The 24,514-nt window shown below is 44.7% G+C and overlaps 1 protein-coding gene across 2 annotated transcripts in view; it reads right to left on the reverse strand.

Annotated features, from left to right (window-relative positions):
- The window catches only part of FAM81A (family with sequence similarity 81 member A), an 86,184-nt gene extending 70,866 nt beyond the window's left edge, over window positions 1–15,318 (reverse strand). The window contains exon 1 of one of the 2 annotated variants that reach the window (XM_059699594.1): window positions 14,641–14,990. The gene's annotated coding sequence lies outside the window, so the exon portion shown is untranslated. Of the gene's footprint in view, window positions 1–14,640; window positions 14,991–15,068 lie in introns of those variants that run through there. The other variant, XM_059699598.1, reaches the window with a different exon arrangement.
- Between the last annotated feature and the right edge of the window lie 9,196 nt (window positions 15,319–24,514).

The raw sequence follows: 24,514 nt of genomic DNA on the forward strand, positions 1-24,514 counted from the left end.
TTTAAAAATATAAATAATTTCTGCCATATTCTACTTAAAATTAGGACAGTGAAGAAGCTGTTTATATAATCTTTATCATCTTAAAGCTGTAAAATGCCTAGTTAAGATATTAATCCACAGAATAACCCAACCTAAGAAATAGTTATTTGGTATCTATTATGTAGACAATAATCTAATCATTTTTCTTGGGTAGCAGCGAGGTCAGGGAAGCACTGATGAGAACGGGTAAGATCTTTTCCAAAGTAGAGAATAGAGAGAAAGTTCCACACCTTTTCTCCTCCACACTCCAACACTATCCAACACACCCCCTGCCTCAAGGGCTTCACAGCCTACAGAGAAAGGAAGACATCTGAACCAATCAAGATGACTAATGGGGTAGTGGCTTAGGAACCACGTGAACAAAAACACCTGGGAAGAAAACACTACCTGGAAAACATACGTGCAACCCACGTTTAGTGCAGCGTTATTTACAATATCCAAAATATGGAAGCAACCTTAGTGGCCATTGACTGATGAATGGATAAAGAAAATGTGCTATATACACAGAATAAAACTTTACTCAGCCATAAAAAAGAATGAAATCTTGCCACTTGCACCCTGGCTGACATTGCTCAGTGGTTAGAACGCTGTCCACAGACCGAAGGGTCACAGGTTTGATTCCCCGTCAAGGGCACATACCTGGGTTGCAGGTTGAGTATAGGTCCCCAGCCCAGTTCAGGTGCGTGCAGGAGGCAACCAATCTCTCTCTCTCTCTCTCTCTCTCTCTCTCTCTCTCTCTCTCTCTCTCTCTCCTTCCCTCCCTCCTTCCTTCCCTCCCCCTTCTTCCCTTCCACTCTCTCTGAAAACGCAATGGAAAAATATCCTCAGGTGAGGATTGACAAAACAAAACAAAACATCCTACCACTTGTGACAACATGGATGGACCTCGAGAGCATTATGCTAAGTGAAATAAGTCAGGCAGAGAAAGACACTTACTATACGATCTCACTTATATGTGGGATCTAAAAACAAAAATACAAACAAACAAAGAAACACAAGCTCATAGATACAGAGAACAGGTTGGTAGTTGCCAGAGGTGGGGTTTGGTGGGTGCAAAATTGGTGCAGGTGGTCAAAAGGTACAGACTTCCAGTTATAAAATAAGTCCTGGGGATGTAATGTACAGCATGGTGACTATAGGTAACAATACTGTACTGCTTTCTGAACGTTGCTAAGAAAGTCAATCTTAAAAGTTCTCATCACACAGAAAATACTTTCATCATAATGCCAGATGTCAACTAGATTTATTGTGGTGATTTTGCAATACATATAACTATCAATTCATTATGTTGTACACCTGAAATTAATATAATGTTATATGTCAATTATACCTCAAATTAGAGTTTTTTAACATAAAAAGCTACATAGGGAGGAAAAAAAGAGAGGGCCTCATTTTTCTTGGGTAGCAGCGAGGTCAGGGAAGCACTGATGAGAACGGGTAAGATTTTCCAAAGTAGAGAACAGAAAGATAGATCCACACCTTTTCTCCTCCACACTCAACACTATCTCTACTTGCTTTACTCTCAGCACACTCTGGCCTAACCCACTCTTCCAGCCTCATTCGTGGCCACTCTTACCGATTCCCCTTCCCCAGTCGACTCTAATGGAGAGAGATGAGTGCGCTCTCATGGTCCAATGACACTACCCACTAAGATAATCCGACTCACAACTCTTGCCCTGAGCCCACACTCACCAAGCACATCATTTAGCTTCCCATGTGGCTGTGCATCAAAAGGGAACATGGGGCAATCAGCAAACTCAAGACCCAGTCTACCTGTAGCTACTGTTCTCACCGTGAATTAACAACTGGAATTACACCTCAATGGGAACCAAGCTTGCGTAAGTCAGTCTCCTGAAATCAGATCATCTCTAAGGGTCCTAACAGAGATGAATATCTAAACCCATGTCACTGAAATGTGATGATCACAACATGGTTTCCATCGTGGGGGACAGACTCTTACATAAAGTGATCCCCATGTTCTGGAGTTCACACCTTGTGTGATCCTCTCCCCTTGAGTTAGGTGTGACCTGTGACTTATTCTTAACCAAAAGAATACAGGAGCGACCAGCCAGGTGCCAGTCATTGTACTCAGCTGGCGGTTGTTGTCAGATGGGATTCTAACACCAAGTTACTTATATAGGGTATACATAATGCAGCTTACTAGGAATATTTTTAATTTATTTTAAAATGTTTAATTATTTATTTTATGATCTAACTTTTAAGTCATTTAATAGACTTCTAAATAATTGTCTCGCTTAGAAAACATCCCAAAAGAATTTTTTTTGTTGTTAATCCTTACCTGAGGTTATTTTTCCATTGATTTTTAGAGAGAGTAGAAGGGAGAGGGAGGGACAGAGAGAAACATCCACATCAATTGGTTGCCTCCTGCACACACCCCAACCAGGGACGGGGAACCTGCAACTGAGGTGTGGGCCTTTGACCAGAATTGAACCCGGGACCCTTCAATCCTGGGCTGGCGCTCTATCCACGGAGCAAAACTGGCTAGGGCTCAAAATAATTTTTTAATTTACCTTTATTGTTGAAAGTAACACAGATACCAAAAGAATACCGAAGACAGAGTAAGAACTATTTTTTTCCTAATAACAGTGGCTCTCTTCTAGCAGGGGAAGCAAATTATAAAATAAACCTAATTTGTCACAAGATACCATTTAATCCCATCGGGCTGGCCAAAATGCAGAGTGGCAAGACCACGAATTGACAGGAACAAGGGGAACACCAGGTGGGAATGGGAATCGGCACCACCACGATGGAAAGCAATCTCCAATATCTAGAAAAGCTAAAGGTGTCCAAACCCTGTGACTCAAAAATTCCAGTGCTGAGAAAGTCCCCCCAAACTTCTCAAACATGTTCACAAGGAAACAGAAGAATACTTAAGGCAGCATTGTTTCCAAGAGCGAAAAAGTGGGCTAGGGAGGACCGAACACCCGTCATTAGGCAAATGGGTGAATAAACCGTGATATGTTCACAAATGGCTATTGGTTAAATGTCCAACAATGAAAGAGTAGTTAACGAAACATGGCACATCCACTCAGAAGAATGGCTATTTGAAGTAATGGTTACAGAGGCTATGAAGTTGCACAGAAAATATTTACATGCTAGCTTAATGTTAAGGTTTGTTAGAAACCAAGATGGCAGCATAGGTAAACACCAGAGTTTGCTGCCTTGAACAACCACTTCAAAAATACAACTAAAAGATGGAACCAACATCATCCAGAACCACAGGAAGGCTGGCTAAGTGGAAATTCTACAACTAGAAGGAAAGAGAAAAGCATACCGAGACTCAGAGGAGGCGCAGTGCGGAAGTAAAATACTAAGGTTCGGAGGTGCATGTGGAGCGGGCTGGCAGCTGAGGGCGCAGTTGTCCGTTTTTAATTGGGAGGGAGTCTCAGGCTCTGAGCTCCAGTTCCAGGCAAGTCTCTGGGGACCCAGACTCATACAGGAAAAGCAGGACTGTCTGGCATAGGTCGGAACTCGAGGGCAGCTTTCTCTCGGAGGGGCTTGCAGCGATTGCCAAGACACAGAAGTGGAGCCTCTGAGAGCAGCCGTAACTGCTAGCCCCGCCCTGTTGATCCCATGGGACCTGCCCTGCCCAAGCCCTGCAAAGAGGCTTTTGCTGGATAGCCTAAGGCAGAAGCTAGATTAGCACCTCCCTAGAGATCCAGGAGCCAGTGTACCCAGAGGTCAGAGTGGGACCATCCAGTTTGCAGCTCCGTGGAACCATAAAGGACACACTCAGGGGGCAGACTCAGTGAGCACCAAAGCCCCATTGAAGCAAGTCTTGCCCCGGAGGGGTGTCTCCAGCACAGAAGTTCTCCCACTGCAGACACAGCTGATTCTCATAGCCAATTGGCCTGGAGGTCAATCCCTCCTAGTGATAACTACAACAATCAAGGCTTAACTACAACAAGACTGTGCACAAAGCCCACAAGAGGGTGCACCAAGAGTGTCCTCCTGAGGTAATTGGGGAGGCTGAACCACTGGGCCCTAGAGGACACTCAGCACAGAAAACCACTTTATCAACACAGGGAAGCATAAAAAATGCGGAGATAAAGAAAAAGGACACAAATGACAGAGATGGAGGAAAGCAAACGACTGGATATAGAGTTCAAAACCACACTTTTAAGGTTTTTCAAGGATTTTCTAGAAACTGCCGATAAACTTAATGAGATCTACAAGAAATCTAATGAGACCCTCGAGGTTGTGATAAAGGACCAACTAGAAATTAAGCATACACTGACTGAAATAAAGAATATTATACAGACTCCCAACAGCAGACTAGAGGATCGCAAGAATCAAGTCAACGATTTGAAATATGAAGAAGCAAAAAACACCCAAACAGAAAAGCAAATGAAAAAAGAATCCAAAAATACGAAGATAGTGTAAGGAGCCTCTGGGACAGCTTCAAGCGTACCAACATCCGAATTATAGGGGTGCCAGAAGATGAGAGAGAGCAAGATATTGAAAACCTATTTGAAGAAATAATGACAGAAAACTTCCTCTACCTGGTGAAAGAAATAGACTTACAAGACCAGGAAGCGCAGAGAACCCCAAACAAAAGGAATGCAAAGAGGACCACACCAAGACACATCATAATTAAAATGCCAAGAGCAAAAGACAAAGAGAGAATCTTAAAAGCAGCAAGAGAAAGAAAGTCAGTTACCTACAAGGGAGTGCCCATATGACTGTCAGCTGATTTCTCAACAGAAACTTTGCAGGCCAGAAGGGAGTGGCAAGAAATATTCAAAGTGATGAATGCCAAGAACCTACAACCAAGATTACTTTATCCAGCAAAGCTATCATTCAGAACTGAAGGTCAGATAAAGAGCTTCACAGATAAGGAAAAGCTAAAGGAGTTCATCACCACCAAACCAGGATTATATGAAATGCTGAAAGGTATCCTTTAAGAAGAGGAAGAAGAAAAAGGTAAAGATACAAATTATGAACAACAAATACACATCTATCAACAAGTGAATCTGAAAATCAAGTGAATAAATAATCTGATGAACAGAATGAACTGGTGATTATAATAGAATCAGGGGCATAGACAGGGAGTGGACTGACTATTCTTAGGGGGGAAAGGGGTGTGGGGGATGCGGGAAGAGACTGGACAAAAATCGTGCACCTATGGATGAGGACAGTGGGTGGGGAGTGAGGGCGGAGGGTGGGGCAGGAACTGGTTGGAGGGGAGTTATGGGGGAAAAAAGAGGAACAAATGTAATAATCTGAACAATAAAGATTTAATTAATAAAAAAAAAAAGGTTTGTTAAAAAGAACAAGATCGGAACAGAGATTCACAGTACTAGATAGAACTATAATCAGAGCCTGGAAACCAGAACTTTGTGCCATGGCAGCACAATTTAGGTAGTGCAAACGTTTTAACACAATGCATTTAAAAGCACCTGGTAAAATTTCAAGTTCCATCCTTGTCATGTCCTCTCCTCTTCCTCCTCCTCCTCCTCCCCAACGTAAGGAGCACTGGAACCTTAGCCAGCAGAGATAATGGTGCGGTCAAGGACAGGACGACCACAGCACCTCTGTACGCACAGGCTTCCCTTCCTCTCCTATCTGACCCACCACCGGACCCCTCTCTCCATGAATGGGTGCTTCCTTGGATTTGTGGCGCTCTTTAACGCTGCTCCCCCACCACATCCTGTGCCAAATGGGTGGGATTGCTCTGCCCTGTGAATAGCTGGTGTTTGGGTACATCATTTGTTTTCAGTACAAGGAGGAGGAGGAGGGCTGTGCAACGGAGGCCAGGGACTAATTCCAAAATCAAAGATTCTAGACTGATAAGAAAGTCAGAGCCCTGGCCAGTTTTGCTCAGTGGTTAGAATGTTGGACCTTCGGACCAAAGGGTGTTGGGTTCGATTCCCAGTCAAGGGCGTGTACCTCAGTTGCAGTTTCCATTCCCAGCCCAGATGTTGGGGTACGTGTGGGAAGCAACCAATAGATTTGTCTTTCTCACATCAATGTTTCTTTCTTTCTCTCTCTCTCTCTCCTTCCAGCCAGCGCAGAGATTGCTGCATGACTGATGGGATCGGGTCAACCTGCAACAGACACATCAGGTCCAGATGGGGTCACAAATGGGCTAGAAGCATCCAGACTCCTAGAACCCATTGGCCACTGATGTTGTTGCTTTGTTGTGTGATTTTTGTTGTTGTTGTTGTTGTTGTTGTTAATCCTCACCAGAAAATATTTTTCCCATTGATTTTTTTTTATTTTTTTTTAAATATACTTATTGTTTCAGAGAGGAAGGTAGAGGGAGAGAGAGAGAGAGAAACATCAATGATGAGAGAGAATCATCGAATGGCTGCCTCCTGCACGACCCCCCACTGGGGATCACGCCCACAACCTGGCATGTGCCCTTTGGCGGAATCAAACCTGGGACCCTTCAATCCGCAGGTCGATGCTCCATCCACTGAGCCAAACCTGCTAGGGTCCCATTGATTTTTAGATAGAGTGGAAGGGATGGAGGGAGGGAGGGGGAGAGAGAGAGACAGACAGACAGACAGACAGACAGACAGACATCCATGTGAGAGAGATACATTGATTAGTTGCCTCCCACATGCATCTGGACCAGGACCAGATTGAACCTGCAACCCAGGTATGTGCCCTTGACCAGGAATTGAACCTACAACCCTTCGGTGCTCAGGCCAATGCTCTAACCACTGTCAAACACTGGCCAGGGCAATTGATGTTGTTTTAATCTACTCTACAGCTTAGAATAATATTAACGTTTTTAAGAGAACCCCTGCAAAACACACACACACACAAAAAAACAACAAAAACCAGAATGGGTTTTGTTCCCATCTATTAATAACAGCTATTTTGAAATGCTATTTAAGTCTTCTATTGTTACTTGAAGTTTTCATGGATTATGCCTGCCAACTGAGCTGCTTTGGGACAGCAGGGGCTGCATACCATATGCATCTGTAACCCCTGTGTAACCCCGCACAGCATCTCTTCACAGGCACCCCTAAATGTTGGTTCATTGGCTTGTTTTTCTAACCTGGTAAGGCCCGTTGTTTTAATTACTGAGTTGCTCTGCCCAAATGACATATCGATGGCTGACTCAAGGTCCCCTCCCACTGTGAGCTTGGCAGACGGCTTCAGGCTGCCCTGCACGGGCGCTCACACATGCGTGCACACGCACCAAAAGAGAAGTGTCTTAATACTACTGTTAGGGTGTTTTATTATGATCAACAGCTATATTTGGCAACTTTTCTTTCCAGCATTAGGGAAGACACATGACCAAATGTTGAAAAGGGAATCTGCAAATGCATCAGCTAGAACAGAAGAAATATTAAAAGCTGGTGCAAACTACCTCCTAAACTACCAACACCCCCAGGTGCACCACGGCTCACCCAGAAGGGAGGCATGTCTTTGGGTACTCACGCAGGTAGACTGCAAATTGTGACTTTGGGGTTCTCCCTATATGACTCTCTACCTGAAAAGCTCAGGATTTGGGCTTGGAAGAAAGACCCAGCCTCCAGCCTCCGCCCTTTTTCTCATACACAGTAGGAGGGGCCGGACTTCTCTGCTGAAAACCCGGGAGTCCATGAGAGACTCCTTTATTTGTAATAACAGCTTGAGTCCAATGCATTAATTTTATAACAATTTTAGAGCGAGCAGGGGAGGCCTCCTGAGTCCTCCGAGAGATAATTAAAAATGGGGAGCAAAGAAACCTGAAATAAACAAAAACAAGCTGAAGGCACCAGGGGTTTCTGAATAACATCTTCCCGGTTAAATAATTTTAAGAATTCCAGAATGCGGCAGCAGCCCCCACACATTCTCGCCCACACAAACAGGCTTTTTATTTAAGCCTCACTCGGCTAAGCAGCAGACTCTCTTGCCTTCACTTCTGGCGCTGCTCTATCCAGAGAAGATGTTATCGGCACAAAAGCATTCTTAAGGGGGAAAAAGCTGACCGCCAGCCAGCACGGACAGGCACGTCTTCAGGAGGAGAACTGTCGTTCCAATAACCTCCACAGCGCGCCACCCTCAAACCTGACTTCTGATCGCAAATGCCAATTGCGCCTGAACACAGACTGAAAAATTCAGGCCAGCACATTTTGATGTTTGTCAGCCAGCACATTCCCAGTAACTCTCCTGGTGTGCCCGCAAGCTAATCAAATACACTGTTTCATTGTCACTGATAACTACGTTTTTAACATACCAAGAATCATGGACCCCTGGGGAGGGGGGAATCAACAAAAGACCACGGAGTAAAGAAAAGCAACTGTTTTCTCTTCTTTCACCTGCTTTTATGTTAGGAACCCCCTGGCTGTGATGACTCAGTTGGCTGAGTGACGCCCGTGCACCCGAGAGGTTGCCAGTTCGATCCCCATCAGGGCATAAGCCTGGGTTGCGGGTTTGATCCCCAGTCGGCAACCAATCGATGTTTCTCACATCTGTCTTTCTCTCTTTCTCTCTCTCCCTCCCTCCCTTCCTTCCTCCTTTTCTCTAAGCATGTCCTTGGGTGAGGATTAAAAAAACAGAAAAGAAAAGAAAAAAAACACCCATGGCACATAACCACAGCTAGAAAGTAAAAATAATAATAATAATAATAATAATAATAATAATAATAATAATAAAGTCATCAATATAAGGAGAGGGAGGAAAACAGAAGAGGCACTGAGAGAAAGGAACAGGCAGAAAGAGTGAAATGAAGAAGAGGAGAAAGCATGAAGGAGGCTGGGGAAGGAAGGTGGCTGCTGGCAGAGCAGAGAGTGGGCCAGACAGTGAGAGAGACAGGTGGCTGGGGCTCTGAAGGGAGGACGTGAGCCTGAGACACGGCTCCTCACACATTCAGCTGCTCATTTCGGATGTGGAGAAATAGATGGGCCATTTTTAATACACTGTGTTAGATTTCTCTACTCTCTTAAATCAAATATGTGGTTTCTTTGTTTTGACACAATTATACAAATTAAGGTGTCACCAGGGGAAAATCCTTTGTTCCGCTTACAACATGGAAATACCTTTTTGAATCACCCATCGTTTGGCTAAAAGGCCCTATTTTTGATTCACCATCCTCTCCTCCTCCTTCCTTTGGAGGAAGGCATGGGTCTCACACCCACCGTCACGTACCCGGTGCTAGCAGACCACTCTATGGCCATCCTGTGCATGTGCTCAATGATTTTAATCAAGTAATTCCGTGCACTCAACAAGTACTCACAGGGCCTCTACAGTGCTGAGCAAGACACAGCCCCCGCACTCAGGAGCTTCAGTTCAACAGGAAAATGAAACAGACCACAACGCAAGCTGGAGAGGCTGGCACCGGCCACGTGAGTGCTACACACCAGGCTTTGCCTCTGAACGAAAGGCAGGCTCAGTTTGAACTTGGCCATCAAGAAAAGCATTTGAGCAGCAGGTGTTTGAGCTGGATATTTAAAGGGGTGGGTTAGGTAAATGCAAGGCAGATGACAAAGTAGAGGAAGTATTGACTAGTGCAAATTACCACCTACACGGGTTGCTGTTGGTAAGCAGTGAAAGACAAGGCTGAGACTGGGACTGTGCTCAGAGGCCTGGACTCCACAACAGTCTGGAATAGGAGAGGGACAGTAGAACTGGAAAGGAAGGGACATTTTTAAAAAATATTTTTATGTGTTTTTGTTTTATTTTTTAATTTCAGAGAGGGGGAGAGGGAGAGAGAAACATCAATGATGAGAGAAACATCAATGATGAGAGAGAATCTTTGATGGGCTGCCTCCTGAATAACCCCTACTGGGGACCACACCCACAACCCGGGCATGTTCCCTGACCGGGAATCCAACCGTGACCTCCTGGTTCACGGGTTGATGCTCAACCACTGAGCCACACTGGCCAGGCGGGAAGGGACATTTTGAGGGAGACGGTGCAAGTGCCACAACACCTCAACACTCAATGACCACCTGGATGTGGGAGTGTGAAGAAGAGGAGAAAAGTCAGAATAACCCAAATGATTAAGAGCAGGTTACAGAGAGAATGCCAGCACAAAACCCATTAAGGAGGTACTAAGGACACAGTATCTCCCCTACAGGCCGCCTCCCTAATAACAGATAACCTGGATCTATTGTGAGAAAGCACCCAAAGACCCCAAGTTGAAGGGTACTCCACAAAATAACCCGCCTGTACCCTTCTAAAGTGTCAAGGTCATGAAAGACAAAGGACAACTGAGGAAAGCGCTAGATGGCGGGAAACTAAAGAGGCACGACAACTAACACAGCACAAGATCCTGGATTGGGTCCTGGGCCAGGGAGAGACTTTTAAAAAAATATTTTCCCCCTTTTTGCTATAAAAGATATTCTTCTGACTATTGGTGACACCTGAATAAATCTGTAGATTAGACAACTGTACAGAATCCATGTTAATTTCTTGATTTTGGATACGTGTTATACAAGAAAATGTCCTTGTCTTTTTTTAGGACATATACACTGAAGTGCTAGAAGTGGGGAGGTAAAGAGGACCATGTCTACAAGTAACTCTGAAATGGTTCAAGAAAGATTACAAGAACATACGCAGGTATGCATATGTCTAAACATGTGTGTGGAGAGAGAGAATGTGATAGAGGGGGAAGGATAAAGCAAGTGTGGTAAATAGTTAACACTGTAGAATTGGAGCAAAAGGTATCCGGGGAAAATGATCAAGGAAGCTACGGTGAAGAGCTGTTTTGAGACAAATAGGCTTGTGGTATCCGATTCTGAATGGAATTTGGGGAGGGCAGAGCCAGACATGTAGCTTGGAAGGCGTCTGGGAGGCCTGAGTACAACCTGGTTAAAAGCAGGGCTCTGAGGTCATATTGCCACTCTCAGGCCTGGTCCCTAACTGTGCCCTCCTTAAGCTGTTCTCGTTTCTCCCTGCCTCAATGTCCTCACCTGCACAGCAGGAACAACAGGACTATCTGCCTCACAGACTTGGAGCGAGGGTTACAGGACATAATACACGTGAACCACGGTGCCCAGTATGGCAACAGATAACTGTCCATTAACAACGAATGCTGGCTGAGAGGAGAGGAAGAGAAAAAGGCGCCCAGGATCCCACATCATCCTACGTTCAGAAGTCAGGAGGGTGAAGGGGAGAAATAAGGTCTGAGTCGCACCTGGAGAACCAGAGACAAGAAAAGAGAGAGGCTCCAGAGGACAGCGACAGGGGCCGAAACCAAGGTGGGGAAGGGCCTCAGCTCCGCAGCCAGGACCCCTCCCCAGGAGCAAGACAAGAAAGCAGTTTCAACAGAAAGGTGAGGGTGAGGGTGAGGCAATCACAGGAAGGAGGCTGGGGGCAGTCAACACAGGGGCCTCATACAACACAGAACTGCTGCCTCATACAGGAGCCCACAGGGCCACTTAGATTGGATTTGAATTAATTTAAAATCGACAAAAATTAGAGATTCAATTCCTCAGTGACACTGGCCACATTTCACACGCTCAGCAGTTGCACGTGGCTAGGGATTCCCATGTTGGACAGGGCGGATATCAAATGTTTGCATCATCAAAGAAAGTCATACTGGACAGAGCTGGGACGCCAGCACGGTGCCTTCCATCATTAGAATGATGACTTACTTGACTATATGGTGAGGGGAAGGTTGGGGCAGGGTAAGGAGGGATGGAAGAAACTGAAGGGAGCAACAAATGGAGCAAGTTTCCAAAAGAGGCGAGGAGGGAGGGAAGAACTCCAGAGGCTGGCGAGTGTGGAGTGCATGTGGGTTAATTTGGGGAGGGGAATGAGAAGTATTTTCTTCCCTGGAGAAAGAAAACAAAGCAGGACAAAAATGGGCAAAGGCAAAGGGCTTAGGTGAGGAGGGTACTTTGGGAGCTTATCCTGAGGGAGAGGGCGCTCAACGGGGACGAGGATATCCTTAATCTTATCGATGAAGAAAGGCTATCTCCCGAAAGGAAACTGACTGGAAGTTTAAGGAATGGAAAAGTCTGGCATCGCCTCTAAAACAGTGGTTCTCAACCTTCTGGCCCTTTAAATACAGTTCCTCATGTTGTGACCCAACCATAAAATTATTTTCGTTGCTACTTCATAACTGTAATGTTGCTACTGTTATGAATCGTAATGTAAATATCTGATATGCAGGATGGTCTTAGGCGACCCCTGTGAAAGGGTCGTTTGACCGCCAAAGGAGTCGCGACCCACAGGTTGAGAACCGCTGCTCTAAAAGAATGCAGTCCGGAGCTAATTAACCATGGATTTTTTTTTTTTTAATTTTTAATTTTTTTTTTTTCGCAGAAAAGCTAGACCTCGGTGAAATTAGAGTAGAGCCAGCTTAAATGTTGAATGGAATCAGTCTTCCCGTCTTTGTGACTTTCTCCTGGATAACTTGGCAGGCTGGAGAAGATAAAGCAGGTAATGAGGGTGATTTTGGACTGAGGACTGCCATATGAGAAGTCCAACGTGTTAAGACAAAGGTTCTGGGATTCCAGACAGAATTGAAATGGCTGGCAACGTATAAGGTCCAAGTGGAGAAATGGAGTGAACAGCTAGCAATGAAAGACCAGAGTCCTCAGTGATGGCTGAACTTGGTGCAGTGCCGGAGGGGGGGGGGGGGGGGGTTAGATAACCAGGCTGAAGCCCAAGGTGAAGTCCAGATCTTAAAGGTGGAAAAAATTCCCAAGACTCAACAAGCCATGGGAGTTGATGGTGAGGACCTTGAGGAACTTCAAGGTCATCGAAGTAATAGGGCCTCAACATAGCCCCCAAAGCCACTGGCAAGAGACAAGGTAGAAAAGAGAACCAAGCCAGTTGCTTGTGCCTGTTTGTTACTTTAAAAAAAATAATAATAATTTTTATTTATTTCAGAGAGGAAGGGAGAGGGAGAGAGAGATAGAAACATCAATGATGACAGAGTATCATCAATTGGCTGCCTCCTGCACACCCGCCACTGGGGATCGAGCCCACAACCGGGCATGTGCCCTGACTGGGAATCGAACCATTACCTCCTGGTTCACAGGTCGATACTCAACCACTGAGCCACCCCGGGCAGGGCTGTTACTTTTTTTGTAGCATCAAGGGAAGTGATTCCCAAACCAGTGTGTTCATCAGATTCACCGGGGAGAGCTGTTTTCTCTCCCCATCTTCCTTTCTCCCCCTTCGTTTTGTTTTTTTTTGGGGGGGGTGGTTTTTAAAATAAGGGTTCATACGTCTTGCTACCTTGATGATTCTAATGTGAAATGTTTGGGAGAGTCTAAAGAGCCACATTTTTTTTTTTTTCCAAAATGCTCCAGGTGATCCTGAGGAGCCTGCAGGTTTGGCAAGCACTGATGAGAGATGAGAAGGGCGGTGTGGAGCACAAGCAGGCAGCATGCTCTCTAAAGACTTTGTCAGTGGTGGGTTCACGGTTTGGAGGTGGCTCTGAGAAGCCAGGGGGAGGCCAATCCATGTTTTGGTGAAGTGGGAGAGGGCTCTGGTGCTGGGGGCGGGGGCAGAGGCGGGGGACAGGAGATGGCTCCGCCTCAGAAAAGTGAAAATACAGGAGTATGGCTGTAGGATGTAAGAAATGAGACTGAGCGGTGGGTTGGAGACACACAGGTTAGTGGCCTACAGAGAGAGGTGGCTGAAGTTCATGAGGGTTCCTGGTGTGTGAGGTGTGATTCGTTAAGGGTTTATAGGCTTAAGTGGCTGAATTCCTGGGGAGTAAGAATTTTTCTGTCTGGATGCTATCAGATTTCTAACATGTAAACCATTAAAGATTATTAAGCCCTCAGGTAAACAAGTTTGCAGAAGCTTAATCATTAACACCAAGAATGCTGTCTTCCCAACCCACCTTTTTATACCGATAAAACCAGACTGGGATGAATACCAAGGACAGCCTCAGAGCAGAAAGCGAGAAGGGTCAACCCCAGAGGCTGTGAGAAGGACCAGGGATTCCCTCAGTGTATAAGCTGAGGATACAGAAAGGGGCCTGGGTGTCTTTTTAGCACCAGCCAACGCTAAAAATAGAAGCAGTGTCACAGCCTACTGGGTCTCAGGGGCACCACACACACACTCACACACTCCATGCCAGGGTCCTGAAGGATGACACATGTGCAAATCCTAGGGATGGTTCTCAGTAAGGAATATATTTACTGTCACAAACCCAACTCTTATTTAAGAGCAAGCTGCCCCTGCTCCAGAGAGAGCTGCACTTCTGTGGGTTCAAGTCATGCTAGCATTGTTTCTGGTGACTCCTATGAAATAATCTCCAATACTGACATACACAGACAATAAGATGAAGGCGTGATCCCAGCCAGGCACTCCCGTGCACCACACACACACACACACACACACACACACACACACACCCTCATGCATATTGAAGAAATGACTCATTTAATTTGCTGCTGCCTGCCACTATTGGGTCTTGATTCTACTTATTCAGATACAAAGTTTCCTATTAGATTAACTACAGGAACGAACTCAGGAGTATTAAGCCTGATTTCGTTCATGACTTTAGAGCACCCAGGAGGTGTTAACCTGGGCATCTTGAGAAGTCACGCTCTGGACCACCTACCGCTTTCTCTCCATAATCATCTACAAAACTGTAACATTTCTTGCCACTTGAGAACCAATTCATGGGCGCCCTTGTACAATATACATGGTTAAGCCTTGTACATGCTGTACCTGCAGAGCCAGTACTTCGGGGCCCTTTGTCGTCTCACAGTGCAATGGCACAACAGCACCGTGGAGCTGCGAAGAACCCAAGCCTCTCCTCTTAACGAAGCGGGGCGGGGGTAGGTTGACCCGTCCAAGGTCACTCAGCTCCCTGGCATGTGTGCACCACCCTAGCTCCTCCAAAGAAGCCCTCGGCTCGGGGCTTCCGCGGGTTTGCTAGCATGCAGCCTCTCCCCAGCCCCCGCAAAAATGCAATGTCGGTTAACTTCATTCCTGCGCGTCAGCAAGCAGTGAACCCTCTCGCCGGCAGCGGGTCACACGGGCTACGCGCGTCTCTCCGCGTCCCCCAAGTAGATCTCCCCGGGGGGCTGCCCCAAGGTCACCGGCCGCCCCGGACCGCGGGATGCCCAGTCGGGGGCCCGGGACGCGGCACTCACCCTCGCGGGGGGGCGGGCGGGCGCGCCGCGGCTCCCCTGGTCCTCGCGGGCGCGGCTGGGTGCGGTGGCCGCCGGCGCGGGCTGTGCGGGGAGCCCGGCTGCGGGCCCGCGCCGCGGGGAGCGCCGTCCAATCAGCGCGCGCCTGCCGCCTGGCCCGGCGCGCGGCCCGGCCGGGTTCGCGGCTCCCGGGGGACGCGAGCCGCCGCGCGCCGCCCGAGCGGCTTCCGGGCGCGTTGCCTGGACGCGGTTGCCGTGGCAGCCCGAGCTGGAGGCTTTCCCCGCGCGCCCGCGCCCCGCCCGGCGCCGCCCTCCGCCCGCCGCGCTCCCGCACCCAAAATAGCCTCTCCTCTCGCCGGCGTCGGCCCCCGAGCCCCCAGCCCCGCGCCCGCACTGGGCGGGCGGGGATTTCGCTGGTAGGAAACTAGATCCTGCCGTAGGGCTGGTGGGCTTGCAGGGAGAGGTGTTGAAATGGTGCCCGATTAAGATAGCAGCCGCGGTGGTTGCGCTGTAATTCTCTTCGGAGCTCTAATATCCCTATGGACGGAACCCCTCTCCCCCAAAAGGCATTATTTACTTCCGCCCACCCTTGCACACTGGGAGGAACTATTTTCTTAGGCCACTGTCTGGGAAACAGCTCGGCGTCGACGCCCCACCTGTGCAGGTGAACTTACCCTCACGCCTGCCAGGTGTCGTCATTTGATGAAACACCTTGATACCCGCCGCAGGGACCAAGGATTGTGCCTGCCCGCAACAGACAGGCCCTGCTCCCAGCCCTCTTTCTCACATCCTTTCCTTCTCCCTTCCGCCTCATCCCCACTCCCCGGGCGTCCTAACTCTTTGCACCTTCCTTTCTCTTTGCATTCTCAGCGGGATGCACAAGCCAATCCACTCATAATTTTGCTTCCTCCCCGGCGAGCGGGATTTAATTTAAGCAGAGTTGGGGACCCCCCCCCACCTTTGCCGGCCTCACCGCCTCCGGTTTGTACCTCTGCCGTGTTGCTAGTATTCACCCAGGATAGGTTTTCCTTGTCTGTCTGAGCCCCTCCACCCAGGGGAAGGAGCGTGACGTGGTAGAAAGACCCTGGGTTGTGATGCTAAACTGAGCTGTTTTGGAGTCCTCTCTCCAGCAGTTATTTCTGTGTGGCCTTGGGTATTCTGTGGCTGTTTCGACACCTATAAAACAGGATAATACTCCCACACACACACACACACATACACGCACAAAAGGTTCGCGCATCCCTAACATTCTTTCAGCCAGCAATATTTATTGGATGCCTGCCAAATGCTAGAAACTGCTTCCCTCTAAGCTAAGACACAGTGGTGGAGAAGAAAAAGACACCTGCTCTCTGCTCTCATAGAGGCTACAGCCTGAGACACCGTAATCAAATAATCACAGACACGTGTGAAACTGCCATTGTGCTAAGGAGAGTTCATGACCTTGAGACTTGTGAGGCATCCCTTTAGCACAATGATTGATTATGCTTTCCACCGCCTGTCACATGGTATGCACTCAGTAAATATGCATGTATTGAATTGAATCCTACGTCATAGTGATAACAGTACCCCCAGTAACTTTTTGCCAGTGGCAATATATTTGAAACATATGTAACTTGTCACGATGTCTGGAAGGGGGTGCAGGTGTCACTGGAAAGTGCCCATGCAAACACAGCCCTTCACCCAGTCCTGAGAAACGTTCAGATGCTTCTCGCCTGTCCCCAATCAGGTTGCCTTCCAGTGTGCAGGGTGTGCAACTCAGATGGGCACAAGAGAGACCCCTCTGCCTCATGTCCTCTCTCTGCTTCCTATTCCACCCTCTCCCCATGTCCCAGCTCCATCCTGCCACTCCTCCTGGAGTCAGAACCTCAGGGCACCCATTCCTGGATTCCTAGAAGGGTAATAGTGGGTCCTTATTGTTCTCAGAGTAACATCAGTTAAACAGGAAACTCCTTCCTGCTACTCTGCTGGCCTTCAGAGCATAACTTTGGTGCATTACTTGCCACAAGATTCCATCACTCTCCAGAGCAGAGAAGGAGAGGGGCTGGGAGGTGAGGGGGCCTTGTCACCTATATACACCCTTTTATTTACTGGTAGGTTGACTAACTTCTTGCTCAAAAACCATACCAATAAACATAAGTAAAATCTAAAATTAAAAAAAAAAATTGTAGCTCTTTCAAACTGAATTCCTCAGTAAGAATCCTGAAGTTTCACAGTAGCCTTAAACCAGACCCATGACTTCCCACTTCTAACTTTTTTTTTTCATTTCCAGGTGATTGTTTTGAATCTGAGGGGATGAAATTTAGTGCACAGGGATTTAAACCCACCCTAGTTTCTCCAACTCTTACACTATTTCTGTAGAATAAATTTCAAAGAACTGTTTTTTCCAGAATCGTTTGATAATGACTCATTACAGGAAATAGATTTTTCTGTGTTACTTTAACTTAAAAGCTATGATTTCTCACAAATTATTTTATACTGGCAAAGGTTACCAAAAATAGCTCATCCAAGAGAGCAATTTTATAAACGTGTTAGCTGTCATACTATTCACTAACCAGTCATTAAATACAAATACCCTGTGCAGTATATGGTGCTAGATACTGTGGACTTTTGTGGGGCTTTTTAAAAGTTATTTATTGCATAACTGAGTTCTGGCCTTCCCTGTGTCTCAGCGCCACTACTAGTCATGAAGACACGATGTACAGGGCATCTATGAGGCCAGCAAGAAGACTCATTAGGTAGAGGCCAAGGGCTTGTATAGGTCAAAAGTGGTATTTGTTAAAGGGCTGGAAAGCAGGCCAAGAAGGTGGTGAGCCCTGCAGGCTGGGTAAGAGTGAGCACTTTACCTTATAGTCAGCAATTCTCAATCAAGGCTTATAACTCAGTGGGGTGTCAAAATCCAATGTGAGGCCTGTCACATGGTGTCACACAGTGTTCCTCTCTCGTAATAAGGTGCCAAAGGATTGACCTACAAAGAATGATCCTACATAGGGTCCAAAAAGAGGGAGAGGGATCCTACAAAGGGAACAATGAGGAAGAACCAGAGACATAAGGATAAGCACGATGTCAGAGACGCTCCAGGGGGAAAGGTTCAAGGGGACAGGTTCTACCAGCAGTCAGGAAAAATATTCTCCAGCTATCAGATTGCTGCGGGTTAAAAAAAAAAAAAAAGAAAGATTGGCAACTGGATAAATGCAAGAGCAAGTGTAGGTCACTCTGTAGAGAAGTTGGTCAGTGTAGGGAAGGTGAAAAAATAAGACCCATGGAGAGGTTTCTAATGCCAAGTGGACATTTTCAAGATAGGAGCAAACAGTCTCTGCGTCTGCCTGTGCTGTCGCAGTTGTGAAGAAATGGAGAGCCTTCCCCGGCCGGTGTGGCTAAGCGCTTGAGCATTGACCCAGGAACCAAGATGTTACTGGTTCGATTCCCAGTCAGGGCACATGCCTGGGTTGTGGGCTCGATTCCCAGTAGGGGACATGCAGGAGGCAGCCAATGTTTCTATCTCTCCCACTTCCTCTCTCTCTAAAAATCAATACAAACACATTTTAAAAAAAAGAAAGAAAGAAATGGAGAGCACAACATATCATTTTGCATTAACTCAAGCTAAATCCTGCCATTAATTTCATCATCGCGATATCCATTTTCTTTTTAAAAATTCATCAAATAAGAGAAGTCTTACATTGAGCAAAGGTGGGGTTCAGACCTATGACATTATTCTCTTAATAACCAGCTAAAACCTTGGGTTAACAATCAGTTAATACAACATACGTTATTCTTTATGGCTTTTCTTTGTTGATAGTAGTAACATCTTAGAATTAAGGAAAGCCCACTTTTCCCTTCTTTTGATGTAGAAAGAATGGATTTTTCATATGTTTTGAGTAAACTGTAATTGACTTACTTGTTTTTACTAATCATTTCCCTTCATGTGCTGGCTAATTCTCCCAAATACTATGTTTTGCTTATGAACTTGTTGGTGTCTTATCTATCTCACAAAGATGTTTAAAAGAAACTACAATTAAAGCACAACCAGGAGGGAAAGCATAAAATATGAAAAGATTCTTCCCTGCCCAGCCAGTGTGGCTCAGTGGTTGAGCATTGACCTACGAACCAGGAGGTCGTGGTTCGATTCCAGGTCAGTGCACATGCCCAGGTTGTGGACTCCATCCCCAGTGTGGGGCGTGCAGGAGGCAGCCAATCAATGATTCTCTCTCATTATTGATGTTTCTATCTTTTTCTCTCTCTCTCCCTTCCTCTCTGAAATAAAAAAAATATATTTTTGTTTAAAATAAAAAGATTCTTCCTAGTAGTGTTAATTTGGGAAGTGTTACTTGTGTCTTAACCTACATAATTGCTGGTGAACATAAGAAGGCAGAGTCAGCCTGGGTTGTGCTGGCATAGCATATAAGTCGTAACACTACTCTCTAGAGGGTAAAATCTGGAATAAAGCAAGATTTGTCCAAAGAGTTTATGGGCAGAAATTCTAGACTAACCTTATAATAAAATGGATTCAACCAAAACCCAGCTTAGTTCAGGGGAGCATTATAGAAAATTCCTTTGCACATTGATTTTGGAAAACATTTCTTTCCAACAATTTTCAGAAAAATAAGATCTATATAGGGTGGGGCAAATGTAGTTAACAGCTGTATGTGAAACAGAGTTTATTCTTGTATTATTTATTAATTATTGTATTATTTTCCATATGAACGCTATATACATATATGTCTTTAAGCTATTCTGAAACTTCATGCCACAGTGGCCCAGTTCAATACAGTTCCGCCAGCATTTGTGTCTGTTTCCCTTGCTATGACACCACAGTTTAGACAAGGAAGCCGCTCATAAACGGATGCGCTTGTTTCAGCTTCTCGGCCAAGTCGTGCATTATTGGACAGTGGCCCTCACAGGGAAGAATATAAAAGACAACTTTCGCTTCTGTTCAACAACAAAAGAAATGGCAATTCCCATGCACAATAACATATGCAACATACATGTTACAGTGTACGGTGCCATGCCAAGCCACACTGAAGCTGGGAGGAGGAAAAATCAGAACATCAGTCCTGTTCTTTAAAAAAAAATTTGTTTATCATTGACTTTGAAAATACTGCATTAAAATATTACCTTCATGACTGAGCTTTGGGGGAACCCCCTTAAATTTTGCACTTGTGACAAGTGCCTCACTCCCCTCACCTTGACCCTGTCCCTATTGTCATAATAGCCAATGTTTATGGGTCAGGCCCTGTGCAAAATGCCTTACCTGCAGTATTTTATTTCTTTATGACAACAGTCTATGAGTGAACCTGAGGCTTGGTCAAGGTCCCAAAGCTGGTAAGTGCTAGAGCTTGAATTTGAACGTGGGCACCTCTGATGCCACAGCCTGTGCTCTAACCAGCGACCACGTGAGACTGACGTTCATTCACAAATTTCAATATGTAGAATGTGTGGCATAGTGAGACCTAAATAAATGTTGTTTCCTTTTCCCTTTCCTTCCCCAATGATAGCAGATGTCAAAGACTATGAATAGAAACATATTTAAAAATTATTTTGAGACAGCAAGCTAATTTTAACATGCTATCTGATTTCTAAACCTTTATCTCAGGTCGACACAAACAAAAGAGTGAGGATTTATTGTAATCTTCCAAATGAATCTGATAAAAGAATCTTTATTTTGAAATATACAGAGCTAAAACTGTTTTGGGATTTGAGCATCTCCTTAAATAATGAAACTAAAGCAAGTTCTTGATTAGTGCATGCTTGCCAGCCAAAGGTATATCGAGTGATGTATTAATAGACAATACATACCCTGCACTTAAAATAAGTTAATATTATGCAGTTGCTCTTACATGATAGGAAGAATTTCTCTTTGTTTACCCTCTAGCATTTGGGTACATTCGCCATTTTCATGCACATATAACAGACTTCCCAAGACAAGGTGAATGGGTTGTAGGATTTTCTCTCAGGACCTGAAGCCCCACATTGTCATTTCGTAGGTTATCATGACTACATGCTCAGGACATAGCTTTCTCTTCCCTGTACAACTCATAAATTTAACACATTTTTTCCCTTAGAAGGATCCATGCTGTAAAGTTGCTGGAAACCATTGGTATGTGCTTAGGCACATCACCTAACCTCTCTTTGACTCAGTTTTATCTGTAAAAATGAGGCTAATGTAGCATCGACCTCATTGGGTTCTAATAAAAAGCACCAGTTCATGTAAAAAAGCTTAGGATACTATTTTAGTTACTATTTTAATGTCATTTATTATCTAATATCATATAAATTTTATTACTTTTTCCTGAAACCCAAAATTAATATTGGCTCAACTATCTTACTAGTCCTTATGGAACAAAATTACGTAATTAATCTGTTTGACTCATTCCTCACACAATTACTGATGTTGCTTATCTTGGAAAGATCCTAAGTATCCTTCTGGTGTCAGTCACACCCCATAACCATCTCTTTCCTTTGCATGTAGCTATCAATGTCCTAGTCAATGTACATATCCAGCTCCTAATATCCTGGATCATTTCTGGCTGCACCTAACACAAATGACAAGGTCTCTCCTATCCAAGAACAATGGGTGAGATTGTCACAGGTTGGCTGCTGCCTTATTTATCTGAATCCTTCCTGCCCCACCTATATGATTCAACCAAGTAAGTATCCACCAGGCCCTTAAAAGGGGAAGGCGTATGTATGTGGTGCTCTGGGAGAGGTAGAAATGACATCACTGGCCCATCCTTCTTCCTCCCACTGCCAGTTGAAGTCATTCTTCTCACAATGAACATCTCTTATTTTGAGACAGAAGCTTATTTTGCAGCCAGCAATGCCAGGAATCAATGACCACCACCATGCCCACCATCACCAGACAATGAGCTGGCCCTTGCTGTTACTTACTTAGTTTACTGTCATGAACTATAAAGTAAGATTTCAAAGCATCGCCAGAATGAGGAAGACTTTCACCTCCCTAGCCCCGCTAAACCTGACCTGGGTTCTGCCTAAGATTCTTTCCTCCACCCATCTACCCTGAGCTCAGCATCAAGAGTGGATGTGGCCCTGCTCCGGATGAGTATCTCCTCCTGTCTTTTACATCAGAAGTCAGGGAGTACTTTCTCCCAAATCTAGACAGAACGGTGAGCAACCAATTAATATTTGTTCAACTATGCATTTTATACATGGAGACACACTTTAAAAGTCAGAACATCCTTTTTGGAGAGGTCCCAGTGACAAATACAAAATTGTTGCTAATTCATTTTAAGTTTAAAACCTTAACATAATCAATTAGACATTTATTTTTCCAAGGAAGAGCCCTAGCTGGTTTTGCTCAGTGGATAGAGCGTTGGCCTGCAGACTGAAGGATCCCAGGTTTGATTCTGGTCAAGGGCACATGCCCGAGTTGCGGGATCGATTCCCAGTAGGGGGCGTGCAGGAGGCAGCCAATCAATGATTCTCTCTCATCATTGATGTTTCTATCTCCCTCTCCCTCTCCCTCTCCCTTCCTCTCTGAAATCAATAAAATAATAATAATAATATTTTTCCAAAGAAGAGTCTACCTTTTTTCCAAGGGGAAAAAATAATAATGGTATTAGTAAAAAAAATTCCATAAAATCTATCAGCTTTTATGAAGTTTAAAGAGAGAAAATTATAAGTAAAGCTTTTTAAAAATCTTCAACATAAGCATTTCTTCTGAGCAATATTGAAGGGCAGGACAACTAGTAAAATGGCCCATAGTAAGCCCCCTAAAGTTGCAGAAATTATACCAAAATTTTAACTGAGGAAACATGCATATCTAGATTGAACAGAACCACCAAGCACCTGGCATAGTAAATGAAAAAAGACCCATACCAAGGCAAGTCATTTTAAAATTTCAGAAAACTAAAGATAAAGAGAATATCCTAAAATCTCCCCCAAAAAATGTACACACACTTGGAATGATTATAAAATCAGTGTTTATTAACATACAGCTCATTTTCAAAATTAAGTGAGTTATCAGCTGTTCAAGTGTCTATACAATTTTGGGACACTCTATATATCATGTATGAAGAGGTAGGAGTCAGAATGATGTCAGATTTCTCAATAGTCACACTGGAAGACATTTAAAATTCTGAGAGAAACTTATTTCAATTCCAGAATTCCACTCCCAATTAAACTACCCATTAAGTCCAAGGGCAAAATAAGGACATTTTCATATACACTAATTAAAAAAAAAATGTTCCCTATATGTGCCCTTTTGAGGAATTTACTGCAAAATGTAAACCATATGATAATATAAACCAAAAAGAAATAAATACAGGTCCAGAAAGTGAAAGATCAACTCCAAGGCAATAGCAAAGGGCATTCTTAGGAATCTGATCAAAGGAACCCAGGACTGATGGAGAGCAGCCAGAGGAGACAGATGCAAGAAGAGCACCACAGGAGGCTGTCCTAAGAACACGAGAAAGAGAGAGAGAGAAACGGATAATCCATCTGTCTGACCTCAGTGAGGGAAATTATAGTTCATTCAGAAAGTGTGTAGATGAATTGGGGAAAAGAACAAAACAATGGCCAAAAGAGGCAATTATTCATGCCAAGATTTAAAAAAAAACAACAACAAACCAGTTGTACAATCATACTTGGCTCAGCTCTGAACAACAGACATTATGTAAACATTATTAGCTTAATCAAAAAGTGTTATGTCGCTGTATTGAGGAGACTGGAGGAGAAGAGGTGTATGTGGCAGAAGGTAGACGGAAGCATCGAGAAAGCTGAATGAATCATCGTGCTCCCGGGTGAAGCCAATAGATGCCAAGGGACATCAGTACCAGCACACTGGACTTTACAAACTAAGTACATGTCTTTCTTAGATGCAAAAAGTTAAAAAAAACAAAAAACAAAAAAAACCCTAGAGTTATGAGGGGGAAAAATCATACAGTAGTTTTTAAGTACATGTACCTATTATTTTGAAAATCCTCAGGTTATTTAAGAGTCTTATTACTGCTTTTCCTCCTAGAGCAGCGGTTCTCAACCTGTGGGCCGAGACCCCTTTGGGGATCAAACGACCCTTTCACAGGGGTCGCCTAAGACCATCGGAAAACACATATATAATTACATATTGTTTTTGTGATTAATCACTATGCTTTAATTATGTTCAATTTGTAACAATGAAATTAGGGGTCACCACAACATGAGGAACTGTATTAAAGGGTCGTGGCATTAGGAAGGTTGAGAACCACTGTCCTAGAACATACATATTTCTGTATTTCTATTTCGGGCACATTCAAAATGTATGGTTAGCAAACCACAATTCCTCCATTTGAGAATGGCATTATGAAACCTTTTTTTTTTTTAGAGAATTTAAGACACTAATTTAAAAAATAATTTTGTTCAAGAGAATGTAAAAGGATTGACTGAAAGGTAAATTGTTCCAAATATATTTTAATAACTTTCTGACCAAAAATAAAAAATAAACCAGTATATAGCCC

The sequence above is a fragment of the Myotis daubentonii genome, chromosome 1 (assembly GCF_963259705.1).
Source record: "Myotis daubentonii chromosome 1, mMyoDau2.1, whole genome shotgun sequence".
In the NCBI taxonomy this organism is placed as follows: Eukaryota; Metazoa; Chordata; class Mammalia; order Chiroptera; family Vespertilionidae; genus Myotis; species Myotis daubentonii.